Source organism: Natrix helvetica, assembly GCF_964273705.1.
Source record: "Natrix helvetica genome assembly, chromosome: 4".
Lineage (NCBI taxonomy): Eukaryota > Metazoa > Chordata > Lepidosauria > Squamata > Natricidae > Natrix > Natrix helvetica.
Genome location: NC_138550.1, coordinates 101005618 through 101032686, shown reverse-complemented (window position 1 = coordinate 101032686; position 27069 = coordinate 101005618). Strand labels below are relative to the sequence as shown.

General features: G+C 38.1%; 1 protein-coding gene across 11 annotated transcripts in view; it reads right to left on the bottom strand.

Annotated features, from left to right (window-relative positions):
• The window catches only part of ATXN1 (ataxin 1), a 239744-nt gene that overhangs the window by 80950 nt on the left and 131725 nt on the right, over nt 1-27069 (bottom strand). For 9 of the 11 annotated variants that reach the window (XM_081950928.1, XM_081950925.1, XM_081950930.1 and 6 more), the window contains one exon: nt 16870-16947. The gene's annotated coding sequence lies outside the window, so the exon portion shown is untranslated. Of the gene's footprint in view, nt 1-16869; nt 16948-19205; nt 19324-27069 lie in introns of all 11 variants that reach the window. The other 2 variants (XM_081950931.1, XM_081950935.1) reach the window with 1 other exon arrangement.

The following is a 27069-nucleotide window of genomic DNA, read 5'->3' as shown; positions in this document are numbered from 1 at the left end:
GTTTGACATCCCTGGTATAGGGTTTCCTGCTTGAGCAAGGGGGTCGGACTAGAAGACCTCCAAGGTCTCTTCCAACTCTGTTATTTTGTTCTTCCTAAGGACCTGCAGAGGCTTTCTAATTTGTTTTCACTCATCTTCTTCCCTTTTCCTCTTCACCAGATTTTTTCTCTTTGCAGTTCATTGCACAGAGCAAAGTTGGTGTTGCTCTCCTTAGCACCTGTCTTTATTCTTTTCTGTTAGTCTGCAGCTGAAGCAAGCCTGGTGTTCTGCAGTATTATCTTTTTAAAGAAACTATTGTAACCTCTCCAATTAAACTGTCCTCTGCTCAAGACACAAGAAGCATTATTCAGCAAGTCCCTCCTTCAAAATTGAAACCTCTGATGTTTTTATTGAAACAACCACTTATTGCAATAATACCAGATGTAAACAGAAAAATTCTGAATAAAAAATAAGCCCTATCTACATTATTCTACTCTAAGAATTTAGCACTTCTTCTAGAAAATGCAGATTTTTTAAAGGACAAGCTAATAGGAGCTAGAGCTAAGTTTTGTAATACACACATTATGGGGGATGTCTCATTGTTTCAAAGACTATGTGCTTTTCATAAATATGTAGCAACCTTTTTAAAGGGGAAATTCAGAAAATGTAGGATAACAAAATAAACGTTTTGCATACTTGCATACTGAAGTAAGCTCACACTGAAGTCAATTGCTTGCCTCCAATTGATTTCCACTTGGGAAAGCACACCTAATACGCCTGAAGCAGCATCTCAAAATGCACTAAAACTTGTGTCATAGCAGCCTGTTGTATTAACAGCTGCAAAGAAGAGTCCAAGCTACCGTATTTTTCAGACTATAAGATGCACCTTTTTTCCTCAAAAAAGAGGCTGAAAATCTGGGTGCGTCTTATACATAGAATACAGCATTTTTTGCCTCCCAAAGCCCCGTCTCTTCACCAAAATGGCCGTGCATAGTCTTATGAAGGCTTCCAGAGAGCTGCTGGGGGCTGGGGAAGGCAAAAATGGGCTGTTTTTGCCCCCCCCCCCCACAGCACTCTTTAAGCCTCCATAAGGCTATGCATACAATTTTTTTGACAAAAAACAGGGCCGTTTTTGCGAAAAACAGGCCCTTTTTGACCACCCCCCACCCCCCAGGAGCACTCTGAAAGCCCTCCCAAGGCTATTCATGCCTTTTATTTGGGAAAAAACGGGCCCATTTTCACGGAAAACGGGCCGTTTTTGGGAGGTTTGTAGAGTGCAAAAACTTTTTTTCCCCTTTTGGAAAGCTCTTTAACTGGTGAGAATTACATTGATCAAGTGCTGTGCCAGCAGAAACAAAGCCTTAAGGTTTGTCAGCAATTTCCTTCTCCAGCACATGGATAAATACACCTAGAAACATCTACCTACCTACTCTCTCTCTCCCTACCTACCTATTGTATTTCTCTCTCTCTCTCTCTATCCCTCTATCTACCTACCTACCTATTCTCTCTCTCCCTATCTACTGTATTTCTCTTTCTTTCTCTCTCTATCCCTCTACCTACCTACCTACACACATACTCTCTCCCCCTACCTATCTACTGTATTTCTCTCTCTCTCTCTATCCCTCTACCTACCTACCTACCTACCCTCTCTCCCTACCTATCTACTGTATTTCTCTCTCTCTCTCTTCCTATTTCTCTCTCCCTATCCCTCTACCTACCTACCTACCTACCTACCTACCTACCTACCTACCTACCTACACACACTCTCTCCCTACCTACCTACTCTATTTCTCTCTATTTCTCTCTCTTTATCTACCTACCTACCTACCTACCCTCTCTACCTACCTACTGTATTTCTCTTTCTTTCTCTCCTTCTCTACCCCTCTATCTACCTACCTACTTTTTTTTAAATTTGCCTCTTCAAACCCTTGAAAAAGCATTAATTTCCATAGCATTTAAACATTTTTGTCAACAATTGAACACATTTATATATCCCTGCTTCAGATATAGGAACTATCTGAACATAAAATATACATTTAACAGAATATATAATTATCTAAAATGTGATGTCATAAAGAGCAATTGTTTGAATCATAGCTGAAATTATCCATAAATAAAATGAAACAAAGTGTGCTTTAGCTCAACTTCAAAGCAAAATACCAACTATAAAGTTAAAAGACCCAGTAACTGATTGCTACATGCAAGAACATGAGGAGAACCAATGATTATTCTGTGTAGAATATTTCCTACTAAATCTGAATGTTCCACCCAACTCACAATGTCTTCAACTTATACGAAAAAATGTAATAAAATGTGTGGTTGGCTTCTGTAGCTAAGCCACATCAAAAGTTTCTTCCTTCCAGCTCTTTAGCAGGTAACCTTTGGATTTATTGCCCTGTTTTTGTTATGTGATACTTAGTAATCTATTCTTCTGTAGAAGGCAAGCATAACTTTCAGAATCATGGGGAATAATATTTAAATCATCATATTAATAAACTACTGTCATAGATGTAAGTATTACCATATTTTCAGGGTATAAGACGCACCAAGATTTTGAAGAGGCAAATTTTAAAAAAAAGTTTTTGCACTCTGCAGACCTCCCCAAAACGGCCCGTTTTTCGTGAAAACGGGACCGTTTTTTTTCCAAAAAGGGGGCATGGATAGCCTTTAGGCGGCTTGTAGAGTGCTCCTGGGGGGTGGGGGTGGGGCAAAAACAAGCAAAAATGGCCTCTATAAGCCTCCTAAAGACTATGCATGGCCATTCTCTGTTGTTCAGAACCAAATTCAGTGGGTTGAGTTTTCAAAGAAGGAGGTTCAGGCTAAACCTCAGGAGGAACCTCCTGACTACACAAATTGTCACTCCTTGTAACATGCTGCTACATGATATGTGAGTTCTCCTTCATTAGAAGTCTTCAAACAGAAGTTGCATAGTCATGTGTCAGAGATGCTTCTGTGGAACTAGTTAATATTAGAGTCTTTTCCCAAAAGTGATTTTTCAAGAGGCAACTGGACTTTCTGGTTTTTCTTTGAAGACAGAGTTGAAGAAGCTTTTTGGATGAGAAGTGAAACGTCGTAAAAGAAAAAACCAGAAAGTCCAGTTGCCTCTTGAAAAAAAAGCACCTTTGGGACAACCATAACCTGGATGACTGAGAATCTCCATAGAAATTATATTCTTTTCCAACTTTATTCTATGTGACTATTTTAAGCATTATTAGGCTGGATGTTGCAGATTGAGTTAATGATCGGGCTAGAGAGAGGCTGATTAACTTTCTCCCATTGTCTTGTATAATGATTATCCTTTAATTTCTTCTGCATGAGATATATGGGCCTGTTATTTCTCCTTCAGAAGTTCAAGAAAGTGAGTACCATATTTTTTAGAGTATAAGACACACTTTTTTCCCTCAAAAAAGAGCTGAAAATCTGGGCGCATCGTATACACTGAATACAGCATTTTTGCCTCCTGAAAACCCGCCCCCTTCACTAAAATATACTATTACAAATGGGGCCTGAACACAGCATAGGAGAATAGAACAATTAGTAGCTGTGATATATTCTCCATGCTCCTGTTCAAGCACCTCAAGGTAGTATTCACCTTTTTTATTATCTTCGTTATTTGTTTATTTATTAAGTTTATTTGCCACCCATCTTGAGGTTCGAGGCGACTCTGAACAGCTTTTAGCATCTGCATTGCATTGTTAACTTATGTTTAAGTTGTGACTGAAGAGTACCCAGATCCTTTCAAATGTATTACTGCCATATCAAGCCTCGTCCACCCAACAGTTATGCTGTATCTTTTTTGGTCCAGGTGCAGAATGATTTGGTTCTCCATATTCATTTAAGTCCACTATTTAAGCCACTCCAGAACTTTCTGAATCTTATATTTCCACTTTGAATCTCACCTCCTTCTAGCTGCGAACTTGGTAAGCCCCATGAGCTCCCTCATCCAAGTCACTGATAACAATGTTTAACAGCACAAAGTAAAAGGTAAAGATAAAGGTTTCCCCTGTCCAGTCATGTCCAGCTCTATGGCATGGTGCTCATCTCCAATTCACAGCCAAGGGAGCCAACATTGTCCAAAGATGCTTCCATGGTCATGTGGCCAACCTGACTACACACTGAGGTGCATGGAACACTGTTACCTTGCCACCAAAGTGGTACCTATTTTTCTACTCACATTTGCATACTTTCAAACTGTAGGTTGGCGGGACCTGGGACAAAAATAGGACCTCACCACATCATGCAGTATTTGGGTCTCAAATTGCCAACCTCCCAAGCCCAACATCTTAACTGCTAAGCCACTGCATCCCAGGCTCAGAAACAATAGTAAAAGCAATAGCACTTAGACTTATATACCACTTCAGAGTATTTTATAGCCCTCTCTAAGCAGTTTAAAGAATCAGCATATTGCCCCCAATAATCTGGGTCTTTATTTTACCGACCTCAGAAGGATGAGTCAACCTTGAGCCGCTGACGATCAAACTCCTGGCAGTGGGCAGAGTTATTTATTTATTTTATTTATTGAATTTATATTGCTGCCTATTCACCCATGGTGACTCAAGGCGGCTTACAGAATATAAAACCACATTTAAAACAATAAAAACTAACAAAAAGAATCAAATAAAATAATATAGTACAATATCACAAAATCACCCCCCACCCCAGTGACAGAAGATCACACGAGCCATTTAGTGGGCTCCATCATGCTCTGGGTTCCCCAGGCCTGCTGGCAGAACCAGATCTTCAGCGCCTTCCGGAAGAGTTTGAGAGTGGGGGGCCATTCTAGTCTCTGGGGGAATGATGTTCCAGAGAAAGGGAGCTACCACGGAGGCCCTTCTTCTGGGTCCCACAGGTGTATCTCCCTCAGGGATGGGACCCGCAACATTCGCTGTCTCCCCGCTCCGATGGGTAGAACCTGCATTCTAACCATTGCATCACCACAAAACAGTTATCCAATTAATACGTCCCTCCAAGCTGAGGCAGAACCATTAAAAAGCACTCATTTAGTCATTTAGTCAACTGTGAGTATACATAGTATATCATATCCTAGGTAGGTTTATTATATCATGTATATAAAGGAATCTTGAAACCACTAAATGTGCATATTAAAACTTGTAAATATTTGAAATGTATTTAGTATGCCCCAAAAACCAAAGAAGCCATTCACAATAGTGATACAGTTTTACTGAAATTCACAGGACTGGAATATGAATCCACTGAACAGGACGTTCACTTGTTGCAACAATCTGGGGAGAAACAGAATGCAGGAAAATAATGTGGCGAAAAAAAAATGGATGTCAGCTCCAGTCTCTTAAGTCTTCTTGTCATCATGAGTTGAAGGGGAAAAAATGAATTGGTCTTGTAGGATTTCTACATGATTTACTGCTCAAGAAAAACGAAGACTCAAAATCATTGGCTAGTCTACACTGATGGAAAAGTCTCCAAGTTTCAACAATGACCCCCCCAATTCATGAAAGGCAAAAAGGTTGTTGATGAAAAAAAGTAAAATGGAGGTGCCTGTCCTTCTCCTTCATATGAGTAGCTTGCTTAGAATCAAATCTTTTTCCTACACCTAGACAATATATAAGAAACAACATCTCCTATATTATGTAGACCCATTTGCTTTTAAATATATATTTTAAAAAGAGTAACCATTAATTACATCTATCTGTAACACACATGAATATTTGTAGGTGGAGAAAAGATAGAGACTAGAGCTTGAAAACCAAGAAAGAACTTCTGGGGTCTCAATTCTGTTTAAAAATTCATTTTCTCTTATTGTTCCGTCCCCGTCCCCGTCCGTCCCCCCCATATTAGCTGCTGGCAAAAAGGTATAATTTAAAAGAGACAATAAATAAAGCTCCCTGCCTCAGTGGGAGTACAATGTGGTAAGAGTGGAACACAACATGGAAGCTGAACTTGATTTGAATTCCCAGGGAACATTAAGGTGAGGAATTCAATAGAAAATTTTCTGGTCCCTTTCTTTCCATAGCAGCCTCTGTGCCACATCCCACATTAAAATTCCAACAAAGATTTTGAGGACTCAGATGGCTGCAGCCAGAAAGGAAAGCAATGAGAAATTTCCTATAAGAGTCTAATATATTACATACCCAAATGAACAAATACAATTTTATCCAAAGAAGAAGAAAAAAAAATAAGGGGAGGGGGGAAGAGAGATACTATTGCAAGATTCTTTATTTATTTTTTGATACACAGCTAGCCTGCTTGTCCCCAGCAGTACATGAAACAGCAACCTGCAAAGATTTATTTCAGTAAAACTCAAATATGATTCTATACTACCTGTTTCCCTGAAATTATGACATGTCCTGATAATAAGGCCATGCCAATTTTTTCCTGTGGGCAAAAATATATGCCCTCGCCCAATAATAAGCCTTCTGGACAACCCCCCCTGCAGCCAGGCAGAGCGCCACTCACCGACCTAGCGATATCCCGAAGGCGCAAAACAGCAGGAGTTGGGGGGGAAGGGGGCAAAGGCGCTCACATTGCTTGATGCCTTTGGGATACCGCTAGGTTGATGGGTGGCGCTGTGCCCAGCTGGAGCGGGGGGTTGCCAGGCAGCTGCTCACAAGCACTTGTTCTACCCCCAGCTCACGTGCCTCCCAGCCTCACCATGCCCTGGCCCAGCTCTCCCTGCAGGGCCAGGCCGCTGCCGCCGCCACTGTGGCCCTGCTGCCACCGCCGCTGTGGCCCTCCTGCCGCTGCCGCAGCCCCGCTGTCACCGCCATGCTCTGAGCATAGCCGGCTTCCAAACTCCGGAGATCCACTGCCGAGTCTTCTGGCAGCGGCTGCTCTGGGACTACACTCTATGGCCACCAGAGTCTTCCAACAGCCAGCCCACAACCATAGAGTGTAGTCCCAGAGTGGCCGCTGCTGCAAGACTTGGCAGTGGATCTCCGGAGTTTGGAAGCCGGTTAAGCTCGGAGCATGATGGCGGCAGCAGCGGTACCCTGGCCCTGCAGGGAGAGCTGGCACACGGCATGGTGAGGCTGGGAGGCACATGAGCTGGGGCGAAACAGGCGCTCGCACAACCTCCCTTTCCAGCCGGGCAGAGCGCCACGCCGCTTAGCACCTTTGGGATATTACTGGGTCGGTGAGTGGTGCTCTGCCCGGCTAGAAAGGGGGGTTGCCGGGTGGCTGCTCATGAGCATGGTCGCCTCATGGCGGCTTTGTTGCGCTGCTGCGACAGCGCAACACAGCCATTTGCCCCTGAGGCTGTGCCCGGCTCTTCGGGCACCTGCTCGCAAGAGAGCAGCCACCTGGCAACCCCAAACCAATAAGCCCCCCCCCCCCAATAAGGCCCAAGCAACATTTGGGAGGGTCAAAAGAAAACAAGACCATGTCTTATTTTCGGGGAAACACGGTAAATCACATAGTATGGGTAGTCCTCAACCTACGACTACAATGGAGCCCAAAAATTTCAGTTAAGTGGGACAATTATTAAGTTAATTTTGCCCCATTTTACTATCTTTTGTGCCATGGTTATTAAGTGAATCATTGCAGTTGTTAAGTTAGTAACACAGTTGTTAAATGAATCTGGCTTCCACATTGAATTTGCTTGTCAGGAGGTCTCAAAAGGAAATCACATGACCTTGGGACATAGGAACCATCATAAGTCTGAGTCAATTGCTAAGCATCTGGATCTTGACCACGTGACCATGGAAATGCTATTATGGTCATAAGTGTGAAAAATTGTCATGTCACTTTTTGGTGCCATTGTAATTTTGAACAATCACTAAATGAACTGTTATAAATTGAGGACTACCTATAGAACCCACAGCACAATTTCTGATTTATGTTAACGCCTACTTTAGACACCATATCTGGACTAAGAATAGGAACAGATGATAAGCCCTAGTACAAGCAAGTGACGTATCAAGGAAAAAAATCAAATTATTTTATTTTAAATAAATGTTTGAGAGATTACTATTTAAATTTTCTGCAATTCAATGAAGGCAATACAATCACCTTAAATTCTAAATAACTACAAAGCACAGCACTTTTCATCTTTTAATTCCTCCTCACTGGCAAATTTTAGACTGAGTTAGAACCATGCCTTCATGAGAGAAGAATACATGTTCAAAACTCCTGCTAATGCCTCTGTTTCAAAAACCATGTCCATCTACAACAGATTGAAAATCCCACCAAGAACTATTTGAAATAGTAAATTCACTTTAAACCAAGCCAAACTGAAAAAGAGTTCTTAACTAACATACAGCATAGCATATTACCAGGATCCCCAAGTGACAATAATGGTGTTTGAAATGTTAAGCATTGCTGTTCACATTATGTCCAAAAGGAATATATATATATATTCCCTTGGATGTAGTTGAAAGGCAAGGAATGGTTCTTCTAATTAATATTATAACACAGATTTTTAAAGTGAAATCCTCAAACCATTTAAAAACTATAACAATTAAAACAATAAAAAAATAGCAGAGCAACAAAACAGCAAAATTTTCAAAGGCCCTGGAAACTCAGAAGATTTGGCAGTAAAATGGCATCTGTGAATGCCAGAAAAAGGACTGCAAAGACCAGCAACATAAATAGAAAAGGTGCCTTCATGGCCCAATCACCTCCCTGACCTCTGAAAGCACCAGAAAAGATTTTGTAATTAGATTGTTATCCTATGGGCAAGCTTGTTTGAGAGAAGGTTATTAGAACAAATTGCAAGTCTTAAAAGCATTCAAAATAAAAGCTGGGGTAGGGCCTAAAAGTAGTCTGCAGCTGCTGAAGCTATTTAGAACTGGTGAGATGTTCTTTTTCCCTCTAAGTCTATTAATCTAACAAACACTCACAACCTTTGAAATAATTTTCAAGGTCTCAGAGAAAATTGCAAAATATGTAAAAACTTCACAGCACAGTTCATTTCTAAACTACACAATTCCTATTTTACAACGTTTATAACAGAAAAATATAAAAATTTACAAAGCATAAACATTCCTAGTATGTTGAGTACTAGCATTATACATGGTGAACAAAAGTACAAGATCAATAGGGTTTTCTTTTCCAACCATATAACCCAATTGAAAAAGGCTGTAAATTTTCTATTTACCTGATTCAGATAAATTCACAAATTTCCACTGAAATAACAGTGAAACTGTGTCCATTATCCAGAATATCTAAATATACAATGACTTAAATGATGTAAATAGTCACAAATCACAATTTATGCAAATCAGCTTAAGTAAGGTAGATACAACAGATTTTGTCTGTTACTCTGACTCCAATTTTGCCTACCACATCAAAAGTTTATTAAATCCAGATGCATTAAATGAAGGATTCATGTTAGCTCTTTTAGTAGTCTAAATCAATTACACAGATATTAAAAGTTGAACGTTAGAAACCAAGGCTATCTCCAAAACATAAATTGCATTCAGGCTGCCTGATTAGAATTTAAGAGTAGTTGATTTTTAAATAATGACTATAATGTTTTACCATGTTAATACAATGAGAGCAGAGGAGACTACTTCCTCCAGACAAAATGAGGTAAAATAATGTGCTACTATTCCAAAAAAGGCAACAGTCTAAAATACTCAGGTGCACAGATTTCAGACATATTTAATTTGAAAACAACAAAGGCTTTTTAAAAACAGAAAGCTCTTCAGTTACCACTCTTGTCATTGTTGTCATGAATTGCAAACTCAGACTCCTTAAACAAGTAACTGGCATTAAATTTTTGTAATCTGGGAACAATGGAGCAATGTAGATAAAATGTCATCATCTAGGAGTCAATTAGCAGGCAGGAAAGCTGAAGGAATTAACAAAACTGGGCTTTTGTGTATGGAGGTAATGAAGATATTTTCCCTTATAAAAATGCAGCATTTCCTTATGTTGTAAAAAATGAAATACCTTGAATAGCTCAGGTTCTTTTTGGAGTCTTAACTACAGTTCTTCATAAAGGACAGTAAAATTATAACTCACTTAATCAACATTCAATTCATTATATTCTATATACCACTCTTACCTCAACCATGTGGCACTTGTTGATAAGAAAGCGTCAGAGTTGAATTGTGCACCTCACTCAATTATAAGGAAGCTGTCAATTTCTTTTCACTAAAGCTTTATACTTTGAAATCATTCCCTATGTGCTGTGATTAGCGTACTCTGAAACCTGAAAACTTCTCAAATTCTTGTTTAAAAAAATGACATATGCAACCACACTTCAAATTTAGAAGAAAACCCTTCTTACTCTGCAATCTCATCAATTTTACAAAAGGTTGCCTCTCTCTTTTATTACACCTGACAGTTAATCTATATTTACAGAGATTTAGCTCAAATTGTAACTAGATACTAACAAGAAAATGCATTTTTTCTCTTAAAAACAAAGCCATATTTTTATCTTTTAATAAACAAAAAAAGGTTTACAAACCAGAATCACTGATAGTGCGACTATGTACATTGAACCTTACCCACAATTCATTAAATATTTAGAATCTTCATTTGGACAGTACTATATTTCATTGTAAACCTTGCTATAATTTCGAATACCACAACCATATTTCCTTACACTACTGCGATTCATTAGTGTTATTATTAGCCATGAGACTACTAAGCAGAGAGAACGAATTTTACATTCCCTGGTTCATTTTGGTTTTGTGCTGTTATATTATTTAAGTGGCTTATTTTATAGCGCAACAGTGAATAGGTAAGAGAGAGAGAAAAAAGCAAGCTCTTTAATCTCATTTGTGATCAAGAGACAATTTATATTTCTCCAGCATTTATTCTTTTGCTGCTTCCAATCTAGAACAGTTATGCAAACACAACAATGTGCCAATGACTACACAAACCATTACAGCAATATTTGACACTTAAATTGAAAGCAAAACACAAGAAGAAAATTAAACAGCCCAAACTGTTAAGTTTTAACATGTTACTAAGCCACTGTGTCACCTGCTTTTTATCTCTGCGCCTAGGATTGGATAAGGAAGGATTTTATTTCTGCATACTGGAAGCGCATAACTTTTACCATCCAACTGTTTTGTTTTGCACCATGTCGCTATTATTATGGTGCAGAAGCATTCTAGCGTGCGCTAGCATGGCAAAATTAACTTGCCAGAATGATAATGAATCATAGCAGCAATGAGCAGTCAGGTGAGGCAGGTGAGGCACAGCCTCACCACTGTCATCATGAAAAGAAAAGAAAATGTAAAAGGAAAAAGGCGAGAGCTGAGGTCAGACTGAGCTAGTTGCTGCCTCACCGTGGATGACTCTGCTTAACTGTTTAAAAAAGCCTCTAAAAAGCACCCTCTACTATGAGGCAGGAGAACTGCATGCCTCATCTAGTCTGACTTTAGGTGTTTTATGATCACTCGAGCAGAGTTAAGCAAGGGTTAAAAGCCTAAAAATTTCTGACATAGGTGAGACACGCAGTTCTCCTGCCTCATAGTAGAAGGCGCTTGTTTGGGGCGGGGCTTCTTCAGAGGAACCAAGGCAAGAGCAGAGTTGAAATCCTCTCTGAAACAGCTGGAAAAGGTACGTGTGGGTCGGAGGGAGGGGGAGGAATTCAAACTTCATCCTCCTGGTGCGGGGCTTTGGGCAAAGGCTGGAAGGAAGGACTCCGGCTCACTTGTGCTGCTCTCCCTCCCCAAGTGTAGTTTGATTGCAGGCAGAGCCATGTTGCCTTTTCAAACCTGTAATCAGTGAAGCTGGGCTGGATCCTTCCGGGGCTGGGGGAAAGTGTATGTGCTCCATATGGCTCTTTGACTGGCTTCCTGCCGTCTCCTCGCTGGTGCTCTTCCCTCCAATCCAACCTTGTGTGTGTGTGTGTGTTTGAGAGAGAGTGAGTGAGTGAGAGGGAAGGGGGTAGGAGAGATAGTCCAATCCAACTTCTGTGTGTGTGTGTGTGTGTGTGTGTGTGTGTGTGTGTGTGTATTTGAGAGAGAGGGGAGGGAGAGAGGGAGGAAGGAGGGGAAGGGAGAAAAAAAAGAAAAAGAAAGAAAGAAGGAAATTTCTTTCGCAAAGGAGAAAAATAAATGCCTGGCTGTGGAATTCTGGGAGTTGAAGTCCACAAGTCTAAAAAAAATTGAAACCCACCACTGTGTCAGTGCCTCATCAGCCATAAACCTCACTGCACGTCACTGAATCATAGTAATGTTTGGCGTACAGATTTATAATATCTTGAAGTTTACCAAAACCATCAGTTTACAATGGGAAATCATACAGAGTTCATGGGAAAATTTTCAGTGGTGTTTATATGTTTAAGTGGCTATCAATTAATCCAACTTTGAGGTTTGAAGGGCCTATCTGCAATGTTCAGGATATATCTTTTTCACTTTCGCCTAAAGTAGCTATTGGAGGAGGAATGTTGGTACATTCTTAACATGGCTATATGAACAAACCAATGCTTGGTGAGAATGTTACCTTGTATACCCCTTTTGCAGTATGTTCCTGTTCTGAAATGTTCCCTTTCCAGCTAGCAGAATTCAGACATCTCCCAGAATTTCCAGGCAGCCACGCTGGCTCAGGAATTCTGGGAGGTGAAGTTCACAGATCGTAAAAGGGCCATAGTTCCCTATTCTGTGTTAGGCAAATAGCATATTTCATATTCTTCCTGTGAAAGAGATGCTGCCTGCCCTGTAGAGGAAACAATTCTGCTCATATTCGTTCTCTTTAGGACCTAAATTGCTTAAGGCAAGGCAGAAGTTGCCAGGTTGGAAAAATAGTCCCCCCTCCCCCAAACAGTCTTCCACACAATTCCAGAAGTATGTCGGCAAATACAGATAAATTAAAAAGCAAAAGCATTGTCTGCTAAAAAATACTTTCTGTAGAAAAAGGTAGCAAGTTCAATGGACAATTTCCATTAAAATTTTTATTTCTCCTCATTGTGTTTGCGCTATTTATTGTTCATCTTTGTATAAATTAGGAGCTGGATTTTTAATGTTCAGCCTTGAACATTAAACATTCAGCCATAAATATTTGTAAGATTTTGTGTCTCTATTGTGATGTTAGGGATATAAAATTCATATTAATTGATGACTATTTTGTACAGTACTTTATTTGGAGCATTATACTGTCATCCTTACATATCTGCCTTTTTATCAAATTATATTTATGTTTTTTAACATCTATCCACAATTGAACGTTTAATGTTAAACAGGGATTTCTGTATTTTGTATTTTATGATTTTGTAGTAAAGTGTGAATCTGATTATCTAAAATTGGTCTATCAAAGAAAGGCCAAATTACCTAATCACTAAATTCTACAGCCAGCAAATAAAATAAAATATTTATTCCCCCGCCCCTCATTTTTGCCTTTTAATTACCAGAAAGGCAACATAAACAGTGGGAGACTTAATTCTCTTACAAATTGAGGTTGGAGACAGTGGTAGTGAAGAATACTCCTGAAATAGGAGGTGGCACTGCAAACTAAGATGTCATTAAGCTTGACTCAAGAAATATTGATCTTAAACCTTCTGCCTAGTCTTTCTCATTGAAGGGGAAATGTTTCCGGCCCCTCTGATTTTATTATACATATAATATGCAGCATAAGCCAAAGATAATCTTTTCTTCCTCCCAGTTCTAAACTCATTGCTGGGAAATAGGCAAAGCATAAATTTTTGTTCCCACAATTTAAAATATCACACAAGGAGAAAAAAATGGATTTCAGCCTGGTCTAATCCCAATTTTAGTCCCTCAAGTCTGCATTTTTAAATATTTAGGGGTACGCTTTTTAGCTGATTTTAACTTTTATTATTCTGTACAGCTGAATTTAGGTTTAATTCGCTTTTAAGGGTATTTAAGGGTATTTATCTTTTGTATCTGGTTTTTAATGAGATGCCTGTACACCGCCCCGAGTCCCTTCAGGGAGAGGGGGCGGTCTATAAATCTTGAAAAATAAAATAAAATAAATAAATTTTATTTCTAATTAGGATTGAAGCAAAACTATGTGATCCTAGATTTGAATCTAGTTTATCACATATCAGTTCATTGTTTACAGCAAAGTAGCAAGTAAGGTCACTAAACTCTGGATCTATAGAAGACACTGATTATCATCTCACAACTTGTGATTCAATGTAGCACAATTAAAAGATGCATCTAGAAAATAAATAGCATAAAGTGGAATGTGGCACATATACTTGAATAATGTTTATATCAAAGATAGGCAAATTTGGAAGATTTCTATCTAATATTTAGTTTAGTGCTGTGCAGAAGTATATCTTCAAAAAGTAAGGAAGAAAGGATTCAAACTTTAAGTCTAACAATATCTAAGGCAATTCCTCATCATGGAAGACAAAAATAAAACATGAAATTTTGCTTGTGTTTGAGCAATTTCCTAGACATGATTTTTTTAACTGAAAAGCATTGAAGAGTTAATAGGAAAGAAAGCCATTTATGCAAGAGTAACATCAGTTGGCCATGCGTCAAAATAAATATTGCACTGGGCAATCTATTTTCCCTTTGCTGCAATAAATGAAATATTTGTTGATATAGCAAACTCATAATTTTGAAATTGGAATTTACTTGTACATAAAATGTGATTCCTAATTTACTACATTCAGGCTTTGAAAATGCTGACCTAATAATGTGCCTGAGGGACCCATGCTAACTGCACACACAGTAAATGTTACAACAAATTTTAAGATACAGAATAAAGTTCTATTACTCAATTCTGCATATCAGAAAATTGAAAAATAGCTACGCTTAGTAAACCCTTCCATTGGATATTAATTCAATAAACAGCCTTCATATTTGTATAAGATTCAGACTGCATAAAGACAAATTTGTATATTACTTTTTCAACTCCTTGTCAAGTAAAAGGTATGCTAATTTATAATTCCAAATAGCTCCAGAATTATTTCCATAATTCTACATTTTACATTCATTTAAAATAGTATTATAAGTTTTAACCAAATGATGTAATAGAATAGTAGTATACAAGGTGAGCAATTAAAAACCTGTTGTCTTACTTATGAATTCATCTGTAGCATTAAACACAATGTTATCTCTCAGCCTCAAACTTACAAGTTTGAGCACTTAAAAATTTGGGAATACTTTTTCTGGCAACATATATTTATAAACTGAAATTTACAAGTTAATGTTAGAAAAATGAATATTCAGCCCATTACCACTTGCACAGTTGTTTAACTACAAAATTTATTTCAACCAGTGGTGGGATTCAAATAATTTAACAACTGATTCTCTGTCCTAATGACCATCTGGGTGGGTGTGGCTCGGTGGTCATGTGACTGGGTGGACATGTCCAACTCAACATCACTCACCTCCATGGGCGCTTCGCCTTAGCTATTACAATGTAATAAGGGTTAACCAGAGAGGCAGTTTCTGTAAGCAGGACATTAAGGATTATGCTAGAAAAAACACCAGAATATTTCCTTCCTGCATTCCTTACAGGATTAGCCCTGTAAAGTGGGAAAAAAACAAAGTAAGATTTCTTCCAACAACCAGTTCTCTGAAATGCTTAGAAAGTTAACAACTGGTTCTCCCGAATAGGTGCCAACTGGCTGAATCCCATCACTGATTTCAACCACATTTATAACAGTGCTAAATTACTAGATTTTGTATTCAATAAATAATTTTGAGTCAGTTACAAAACTCTTTTTAATGCTGATACCCAGTCACGTGATATCTTCATCTTCTTCCTGGTCAGAATGTAGAATTAAACCCAAACGTTTGAAGAAGAGGGTCTTTCATATTACAACATGATATACAAGTTCCGTTGCTAATTGACAGTGCAGCTATTTTTAAGTTTATATTGGAAGTGAAGGGAAAAAAGGATAGTTAATAAAAGAGTTAGAGCACCAAAGAGTCCTGGTGTTTCAGCCACTAATTTATAAATCCAAATACCTCCAGACTAAAGAAAATGTAGAATGTGTATCAGAGTCACAGGCTTAAATTTGAAGAATAAGAACAAACTTCAGTTTGTTCAATCCTGCAAATGTTCTTGGGGGAATTCTAAATAATTAGTTCAAAGGGATTTTTTAAAAAAAGATATGTATAAAGATACTAGAGATACCCTTCCTAGTTCTTTTAGACCTGTTGGTGGTGTTCAGTATAATTGATTATGGTATGTAGAGGAGCCAATTTTTCATGTTCACAAGAAAAAAGACCAATACCAGATTAAATCATTAACAAAGCAATAGACAAGCAGTCTGTCCTTCCCAAAGAAGATTAATTTCCAACCATTACAGTGCATGGGAACTGAAAGAAGTGCAAGAATTTGAATCTTCAATTAAGTATAAACAGGTCTTGCAAACCATCAATCTTTTCAACTCTGTGTTACCAGCTGCTGCTGTTCAAATAATAATCTACTACCTGAACTCTCTTTCAGACAGACCCGTAGGTCAGTGTTAATAGCACCATTTATGTAAGAATGCAACAAGAGCATGTGGACATTCATATATCATACTCATTCTTCCATTTCTTTTACTTAAAAAAAAATAAGATGGCTTGCAAAGGTCATAGGTTATTGGGTTGGATTTTTCAGTTGATTTTAGACATTTGTTGAGGTTCTTTAGAAAAGAGGAACCAATGGTAATAGCCTAGCAGAGATGCAGAGATTAGTGTTCCATGCTATGAACGAGAAAAAATATCACTGCAAAGAGTTGTTTTGCTTCTAAATCTTGGTCATGAGATCTTATGAGGCTTCAGAGGCTGTAAAATATAACTGGAGCCATACAAAGTGTGTGCCCTGCCCTCTCAAGAGAAAATTACATATCCACCCCCATGACTCTCACATTATGTCTTTGTGTAGGTACAGAATGATAGCAAAGTCACAGATTATGTATGTTGAATTAGAGTAAAATTCTTATAAAGAGTTTTTTTTCACTTCTAATTTGCTCATCATTATTAGAAGATAATGACATTTTCTTGGTAGATACAATTGTTATTAAAAGAAGGGAAATGTGTGCATGCTTACCATATCACACTGAGCAATCTTCTTCAGAATTTTCTGCTTGGTTTTCAAATATATCTGCACACCATCTGCTCTTCTCACCTGCAGGAAGAAGATAATGTATGTTACCTTATTTTCTTATTTTTTACTACCTTGTAAAGGAACAAAGCATATCAATGAGTATTGAATTATTTTTCTTCATGTAGTAATGGCTATTGCATTTGAATAAAAATTATTCTTTATTAAAAATAAAGGATTTTAAAGTGGGTAATAATTTCTTATGATACAATTATACCATAACAATTTAATTATTGACATAAATGATTAAAAAATCTGAACAAGAATAAAAGAGTAGATAAAATAACATAAAAATCCCCTGAAGACTTTTCTATGAATCATGAAAAGCACTGAAAATACATATACAATTAAGTTTTGCAACTGTTAGAACAAAAGAAATATTTTTTGCTTGTTCTCTGCAATAGTATCCTGAGATGTATTGGATATTCACAGTACAAATCAAATCAAATCAAATCAAAGACACGGATCAAATGCAATTAGGTACTTTCTTGAATGCATGATCTTTTAAAACCCAGATAGAACACAAACCAGTAGTGTTAGCCGGTATTGCTAATTCCTCACTGCATTATTAGTAGTTATGGTCTCTGAGTTTAAACACTGATGCTTTGGAGTGATGTACTTTGTGTCACCTTGCGTGGTGAGATGAGCAGCATAAAAATTGGATAAATAAAACAATAAAAATAAATATGAATCTCAATCCTCTTTGTTTGTATATTCAAAAAAAAAAATTCTCAGCCAGCATGATTAGTACCTAACTGTACCTCAATACTTTTGATACTCTTATAGCAGAACATTTAGATAGAACTGTTACTAAGTTCATTTATTAATAAGGGATTTTTTTACATCATCAGTTTGCTTATTTACTGAAAATTCACCTATTTTCTGCCAATACATGTAATACATGCAATTAGTTCTAGTTTAACATAGTTCAATTATCCTGCTGTGCTCTTAATATAGTTTCAAAAAGCATGTAAGGATCATTTTCTGTCCATGAAAATATGCAAGGCAATTTTCCACCATGTACACCCTTACTTGAATAGAATTATAAGCAATTTTCATAGTACTTAGTTCCATGTAGGCATGCTTAATTGCCACACAAACTGATTCAACACTTATCTTCACATTTCTCTCCATGTTCATTCAACAAAAACTTCTAAATATAATGCTTATGAATGTTACAATTTTGAGTTGTTTCAAGTAAACGGAAACAATCTTTATGCAGGAATTATGATTGAGACAGTAAAAACACAAAAAAATAATGAAATATCAGCTCACTTAAAAGCACTGTCTTACTCATAAGAAAATGCTGTACCTGTTGAATGATAATTAAACTGCCTTCAGTTTGCCACTAAATTAAATATTATTAAAGGAACATTTTAACAACAAAGTTCTTACTCCTATTATCTGATATCTCTCAAGGTCATTGGTAACTTAATAAAAATTACATCATTCTTCTCTATCCATCTGTAGGAGAATTACCTCATTGATCAATAATAATGGTTCATGCTTGCAATTACCATGTTATTCATGATAAAAACTATTCCACTATTAAAAATAAAATATGTGGTTCACAAATAAATCAATCTTTTTAAATTATTTATTTTTCAATGAGGCAAAATTTATTTTACACTCTGTAAATAAATAGGTAAATGAAAAGTAGACTACAGTTCATGTCTATGGAGATTCTCAGTCATCCAGGTTATGGTTGTCCCAAAGGTGTTTTTTCAAGAGACAACTGGACTTTCTGGTTCTTCCTTGAAGGCATTTTGCTTCTGATCCAAGAAACTTCTTGGATGAGAAGCAAAAGTGAGAAATGAAACGTCTTCAAAGAAAAACCAGAAAGTCCAGTTGTCTCTTGAAAAAACACCTTTGGGACAACCACATTTGAAAAAGCACATTTGTACCGTTTCCCCAAAGCAAATAGTCTTTATCAGACTGTTTTAGATACAACTACCATGACACAGATTTTTTTAAAATTGAAATAAGTCCAGTCTTATAACTAGAAACTTTCCCAAAAGAACTTCAGTTAAAGAGTTTATTGAATATTGTAAACCATCATCTAATTCCATCCACATGAACACATTTCCTTTGCCCTGTTATACACGTCATGCTGAAGGGTCAACATATTAAGTTGATACACATGCAAACTTCTCTGGCCCAACAAGTAACCAAAATTAGGAAGATCACTCTTTGGAATGCTCAACCTGCATAATTAGCAAGAAAGAATTAATGTCTATATTTACATTCACTGGAGAGGAAGGGATTACAAGAGACTAATATACTGGGATGTTTGTATAGTGTGCTCAGCACTGCCAGGGCCACTGCAATACTTTAGATCTGTATTCTTCACTGTGTGCCTGCTCATTCTCTTGTAATCTCTTCCTCTCCAATGTCTCTATTCTGCAAAGGAGAAAAAAGAAAGAAAGAAAAACATCAGGTAATGAATACAATAATTAGCATCTGACTAAAGAACACTGCAAAGGGCATAACTTTGAATAATCACTGAACAAGAAAGACAGTTAACAAGTGAGGAGTAGCTGTAGAGTATACTTTTTGTTAGATTTCCATAAATAAAACATTTCCCCATATCATAAGAATTCATTGAACTGTTCACTATGTAATCATCTGTTTTAAAATATTATATAGTTAATACAAAATATTCAGAATATTCATAAGAATGGTATAAAAGAAGCAATGATTACATAAAACTGAAGTTCTATCGCATATTCATCATGTGATTCCCAGGCTAGAATAAGGTGAAATCATTCCCTTAGTACATTCCTACAAATTCTTTTCTTCAAGCTATTACCATTTTTTTTTGCTGATTTGCACAATCACACCCAGCTTATTTCAATAGCTAATAAAGGTGAATTTATCTTTAGTTTCAGACTTGAATAAGGAGCACCCTATATGAGCTATAACACATTTTTAACATGTAATTATGTGTTACTTGAAACACTCCTATTTGTACTCTTTTATTCTCCTTCTTAAAGCTCAAATTATTGAGAAGCAAAATTCATTCAGAAAGCATTTTAGGCTTTGAACAAAAATAAGATTTTATTGCTAATGAAGTATTCAGGCCAAGAATTAGCTTTTACATTTTGAGGATGTCAAGCATGTCAGAAACAAGTGACTAAAATTAAGAAGCTGTTCCCCAGTAACTGTTTCGTTAAGAAAAAAATCTTTATAAATGAATGCATATATAATAAATATAATACGTCCATACAACCAAATAGGTTACCTACTTGTTCTGGTTAAATTCGAAAACACCTTTTACTTCAAGATGAGCCCAGAGTTGTTATTTGATCTGTCCAATCACCAGCCTTAGTGAAATTTCTAAGGAAAAAAAGCTTGGGATACAGAATGGGAGTTTTCCTTGTGGTCCATAGCTCCCTTTGTTCCCTTTCCTCCCAGGAAATTTGCAAGCAGATCTTGGGGAAGGGGGGAGGCTTCAAGGGGCTCTGCTGAAAATCATGAGAGGGAAAACTGTGCCAGTCTATATTATATGTGGAAAGGAGGATTACCCAACAGGTCATGGAATTTCTAGTACTATTTTTAAAACTTATAGAACAGATTTTTTTTTTAAAAAAAAGCTCTTTCTAATGGTTTTTCTAATAGAATCTAACTACCTCCAAGATGGCAATCTGTCTAACAAATGTGGTAATATTATCAAGAAATTCGTCTATTTCATACTTATCGATCTATCTATTCTCAATGTGATCCCTAGATTTTCACAGATGATCATAAAGTAAGGGCAGCTGATACAACTGAAGGCTTACAATTCCTCCTTACAATGCTTCTTTCAATTTTTGACTAAGGTCCATCAACTCCTAAAATACTTTCAATTATCAGTTCAAGTGTCCACGAATCTGATTTGTACACAAATGCATTTACCGTATGATGGATAATAGAGGCATTTTCCATATGACTCAGCCCAATCATTTGGGTGTTGAGTTGCACAGTACTTAAGATTAGATCACTGCCCATAAGAAGATGGGCTAACTCACATGATAAATGCATTTAGAGTAATTGAACATATGTAGAATACTTACACAGGCAAGCAGTTTATCTGTGGTTGCTATCATATCCGTTTCAGTCCTGAGACCAAATAGCAAGGGAGTCAAATAATGCTTTTACCACAGTTTATATTATTCATTTCTCAAACTGAGAATCAATACACAATGTTTTTCTGTCCATAAAAGTGCAAAAGTTAACATCTCATTGTTTTTTAACTTCACTTACTCATCCGCACATTCATTCCAAGTTTTTTACATTCATTAATTAAACCAACATGTTAAATAAATGATATCCACATTTTAGTCTGAAAATAAATCCCACTTGCACAGCTCCCAAAGCTATTAGCTATGTAATCAGATTTTTAGTAAATGTGCTATAGACTAATTTAGCCAACTTCCACACTTCCGTGCCTATATCACTATCCCACTGATGATGCTTTTTATGTATTGTGTTGAAAGCTGCTGGCTTTTGAAAACATTTGTAAGAAGTATTGCATTCCGATCATTACAACAGGACTAATGAGAAATTTGCTCCTAATTATAGCATTATAAAATGATCAACTCAACTTATCAAAGGGTGTGTGTATGAGTGATTGTGTCATGTGATGGTTTTGCCAGAGAGTTTAATCATCTGTTCAAATGCTTTCAGATTTAGGGAAGTCCTGTTCTTGTCTCTTGTGAAAATTAGGGCACTTCACTTGGGTTGGGGAACGGGGGGGGGGGAGATTCAGTTTTATATATTGTGTGAGGGTCTGACATAGTACGTTCGGTTCAGATTATTTTATATATTATATTAATTACTTCTTCATTTCAAGAGTTAGCAAATTTCTGAGGGACAACAACTGAAACTAATTCTTCCAATGATCTGCAACATCAGACATACCATTACAGGAGGTTTGTTGATATCAGACAAAAGAGTTAGTGTTTTTCTGCATTTTTATGGATGAGAAAGACAATCCAGACATTGATGATACAATTTTGGCCTTGTTTGGAAGGTTTAAGGGTAGAAACTCTAGTGGATTGCCAGGATCTTTCTGCTCTTATTTCTTCCTTTATTTTGGAGAAATAAAGACTTTTTCTATTGAGTTTCAATGGTAACATCTTAGGGTTTTGGAATGCCTACGGGTATCCTCCTTGCTTTACATAATAGTGTATTATATATAAAAGTGATAATAAACACCAAGTTTTTAACTGCTACATAAGCTACTCATATCAGATCAATAAGCTAGAATAAGAATAACCCTTGTCAACAAGTATGCCAGCCCAGAAAAACGGATTATCAGGAGATGGTAAAATGTTTAATTTGGTGGGAAAGCTTAACTTTTTAAAAAGAATTTTTATTTTTAAAATAAATTAAAATTATTATGTGTTTTTGCATTGATTTGGAATGATTTCTCTATCAGCTCCCTGTTGGGCAATTTGAAGGTTGCTGTGCTTTTCTTTTCTTTTTTCTTTCTTCAACTCAACCATCTCTGTCTTTGATGATAAAGACAATATTTTTAAAAAGTGTTTCATAGTGAACCTGCTGAAACTAATCAGGTGAAACCTAAAAACAGTCTACCATTCTTGTAGTTTTCTATTTCATTTGGCCAAAAAAGGGAAGCAGTTTTAAGAGTTTTGATTTCTCCATTACAGGGTATGGAGGCCGAGAGGTTATTTAAGACAGATGCTGCTGACAAAGAAAATTTGCAGGCACCTTGTTGCAGACGACAAAAAGCTACTCTGTGTGTGCGTGTGTGTGTGCATGCGCACACCTACACACACCCACACACATACACATGCTATTACGAGTTGGGAGGTTAGCCCTTGAGCTAAGAATGTGAGACACAGATACTTCTGTATTGCCAACAACGAAGAAATGATGGTAATATAAGGGAGATTAATATGGTCCATGAGCCTTTTGAAATTTCTTACCCAAGTTCCATGAGGATATATTGGAAAGATGGGAAGAGGCAGCATGAAGACTTTGGGAAAGTATGGAGTAGGACAGACAAAGGGCAGAACAGCTGAGCAATCACATGTCACTTACTTTCACTGGCACTATAATTCTTTTCCATTATTAAAATATAAGCTTATCCCTTTATTTTGCAGATTAAGTAATTCATCACCTTTTATTTTCCAAGGATAATAAAGAAGAATTTGAGCTTTAAGAAATCTCTTTTTAGCTGTTGAATGTATTGAATTCTTCTAAATTTCTTACAATAGTAAATTGGAAAAAAAAACCTTGGGAAAGCATATGTGACAGCACAGTCCTATCCATCTTCTACTCAGAAATCCAATTATATTCAATTAGGCTTTCTCCAAAATAAGAACATTTAGAATTATAGCCAGAATTATATATTCTCCCTATCATCTTTCTATCTGAGGTTTGAATAATTTTATCCAATTCGTGTGGTTGTTTCAATGTCATATAATTTGGTATCTTTATTGTATTTAGTTTTGATTTGAAGGTAAGTTAGCCAGTCAACTTTCATCTTCTGTTCTGCCAATTCTTCAATTGTTTTTAAATTTCCCTGTCTATCAATTAAGTCTCTATAACTTAGCATTTTGTTCAAATCTATAAAATTTGAGTGGGTTGTCCTTTTTGTCGGTGATAGCCAATTCGGAATTTTCACATAATGGATTTTTTTTATTTTGAGCCATTTTTGCAATAACGCTCTTCTAATTAAATGATTTTGAAAGTATTTGTGCGTTTTATTTTTATCATCCCATAGGAATGTAGGCCAGCCTGCTTGCAAATCATGGCCTTCCAAGGTCAAAATTCTTTTATTCTTTAGCTCTATCCAATCCTTCACCCATGACTCGGTTGCCATCGAGGATTTGGACAGGTTGCGTGGACGTCTGCGACCCACCACATGTTTATTGGACCCGTGTCCCTCCTGGCTTGTACTGGCATCCTGGGAGGTTACGCGCGACTGGCTCCTGGGCCTAGTGAACGCCTCGTTGGGTGAGGGGTCTCTACCGGCCGCCTTGAAAGAGGCGGTGGTGAGGCCCCTGCTCAAGAAGCCTTCCCTGGACCCAACGGACCTAGTCAATTATCGTCCAGTCTCCAACCTTCCTTTTTTAGCAAAGGTTGTAGAGAGTGTGGTGGCACAGCAGTTCCCACGTCACCTGGAGGAAAATGATTATCTAGACCCGCGCCAGTCCGGCTTCCGACCCGGGCACAGCACGGAGACGGCCTTGGTCGCATTGGTTGATGATCTCTGGAGGGCCAGAGATAGGGGTTGTTCCTCTATCCTGGTCCTATTAGATCTCTCGGCGGCGTTCGATACCATCGACCATGGTATCCTGTTGTACCGGCTAGAGGGGCTGGGAGTCAGGGGCACCGTTTTACGGTGGTTTGGCTCCTACCTCTCTGACCGGACGCAACGTGTGTTGGCAGGGGAGCAGAGTTCGACCCGGAGGTCACTCACATGTGGAGTGCCACAGGGATCGGTGCTCTCGCCTCTCCTGTTCAACACATACATGAAACCGCTGGGCGAGATCATCCGTGGTTTTGGGGTGGGATATCATCTGTATGCTGATGATACTCAGCTATACATTTCCACCCCGAACCACCCCAATGAGGCCGTCGAAATGATGTCCCGGTGTTTGGAGGCCGTACGGGTCTGGATGGATGGCAACCGACTAAAACTCAACCCTTCCAAGACGGAGTGGCTGTGGCTTCCGGCCCCCCGGTTCAACCAGGTGCTTCCATCTCTGGCCATTGGGGGCGTGCAACTAGCCCCCATGGAACAGGTGCGCAATTTGGGCGTCCTCCTAGATGCCCGGCTGTCCATGGATGACCATGTAACAGCCGTGGCAAGGGGGGCGTTCCATCAGGTCCGCCTGATGCGCCAATTGCGCCCCTTATTGGACCGGGATGCCCTACGCACAGTCACCCATGCGCTAGTGACGTCTCGCCTGGACTACTGCAATGCTCTCTACATGGGGCTTCCCTTGAGATGCACTCGGAGACTACAGTTGGTCCAGAACGCGGCCGCACGGGTGATTATGGGGAGGACTAGATACTCCCCTGTAACACCTCTCCTGCGCGAGCTGCACTGGCTTCCTGTGGTCTACCGAGTGCGTTTCAAGGTTTTGATTATGATCTTTAAAGCGCTTCATGGCACAGGACCTAGTTACATGCAGGATCGCATCCTGCCCCACACATCCCTACGACCAATTCGCTCACACAGAGAGGGACTTCTCCGGGTGCCGTCCGCCAAACAGTGTCGGGGGGCGACACCCAGGAGCAGAGCCTTCTCTGTGATGGGCCCAGCCCTGTGGAATGACCTCCCCCGTGACATCAGGATTACTTCCGATCTCCGCTCCTTCCGTGTACAGTTGAAGACCCACCTCTTTCAATTATCTGGCCTGGCTCAACCGTAATTTTTCTTACTCCTCCTGACTGTCTTTTTTAAATTTTAAATTTTAATTGTACATTGGGTTTTTACTATTGGGGTATGTTAATGGTGATTTTTAATTGTCTAAATGTTGTAATTTGTTACCTCCTCCGTGCATGTATGTCTTTGTATATATGTATGTTTATGTGTTTGTACACATGTGTTATGTTCTATATGTTCCATTGTACGCCGCCCCGAGTCCTGCCTGGAAAGGGAGCGGCTAATAAATTCAAATTATTATTAATTATTATTATTATGTTACTGTTACTGCTGATGCGTATAGATCCCAATTTGGTAATGCTAAACCTCCCCTCTCCTTGCTGTCTTGCATTTACTTTAGTTTAATCTTCGCTTTTCGTCCCTGCCAAATAAATCTAGTGGTTATTTTGTTTAATACTTGAAGGAATTTTTTTACCCGGATTAATAGGTGCGGCTTGCAACAGGAATAAGATTCTTGGTAAAATATTCATTTTAATTGTCGCTATACATCCCATGAGTGATAGTTGAATATTTTTCCAATTTTCTAAATCTTTCTTTATTTGTATCACTAATTTATTATAATTATCGTCTTTAATTGTGGAACATTTTGCCGACACCCAGATCCCCAAGTATTTCACTTTCTTAGTTATTTGCATTCTGGTTGTTACTTCCAGTTCCTCTTCTTGCTTTTTTGTCATGTTCTTGGTTATCATTATTGTTTTGTCTTTATTGATCTTTAGTCCTGCCACTTCGCCATATTCTTCCAATTTTTGAATTAATTTCAGGCTGGATTCTACTGGGTCCTCTAGAACAAATACTAAGTCATCGGCATAGGCTTGGGCCTTATATTCTTCATTTTTGAGAACAGACTCATATTTACGATGATTGCAGTGTCCTGGGGTCATGTGATCATCTTTTACGACCTGACAAGCAAAGTTAATGGGGAAGGCAGATTAACTTAACAACCAGGTTACTAACTTAACAACTGCAATGATTCAATTAACAACTGTGGCAAGAACAGTTGTAAAATGGGGCAAAATTCATGTAACAAATGTCTCGCTTAGCAATAGAAATGTTAGGCTCAATTGTGTTCGTAGGTTAGGGACTACGTGTACTTACCCTTAGTGGTGGTGCAGTGGTTAGAATGCAGTATTGCAGGCTAATTCTGCTGACTGCCACCAGTTTGATCCTCACCGGCTCAAGGTTGACTCAGCCTTCCATCCTTCTGAGGTGGGTAAAGTGAGGACCCAGATGGTTGGTGGCAATATACTGACTCTGTAAACTGCTTAGAGAGGGGTGTAAGCACTGTGAAGTGGTATATAAGTCGAAGTGCTCTTGCTAGTGCTATTACCCATCTTTTGGAAACTAAATCTGCTGTCTGCAAACTGCTTCCCACCACCCTTGCCCCCAGTACTTTGTTCTAGCTAGTATTAGTCTTGCTATGGATTCACTGATAGTGGGATCTATGCAGCAGTTCTCCTATATTCTTAATAGTGGTGAAGCATGAAAACAGTAGGCCTAAATAATTTTTGCTGTTTAAATGAAGGATCTGTTTTTGGAGAAGAAATGTAAATATGCATGAAGTGTAACATTCTCCTATGTTAGTAGAGATAGCAGCCAGGCTGGGTTTGCTCTGTCCAGCAACCAATTGGACTGGGTCTACAATCTGTGAAGTCATCGTATACTGTTGGCGTCTCCCAGCTTTAGACTCAGTCTAACCTGGACTGGATGTGAACATTTATTTCTCCTCGCTGTTATTTGTAAAA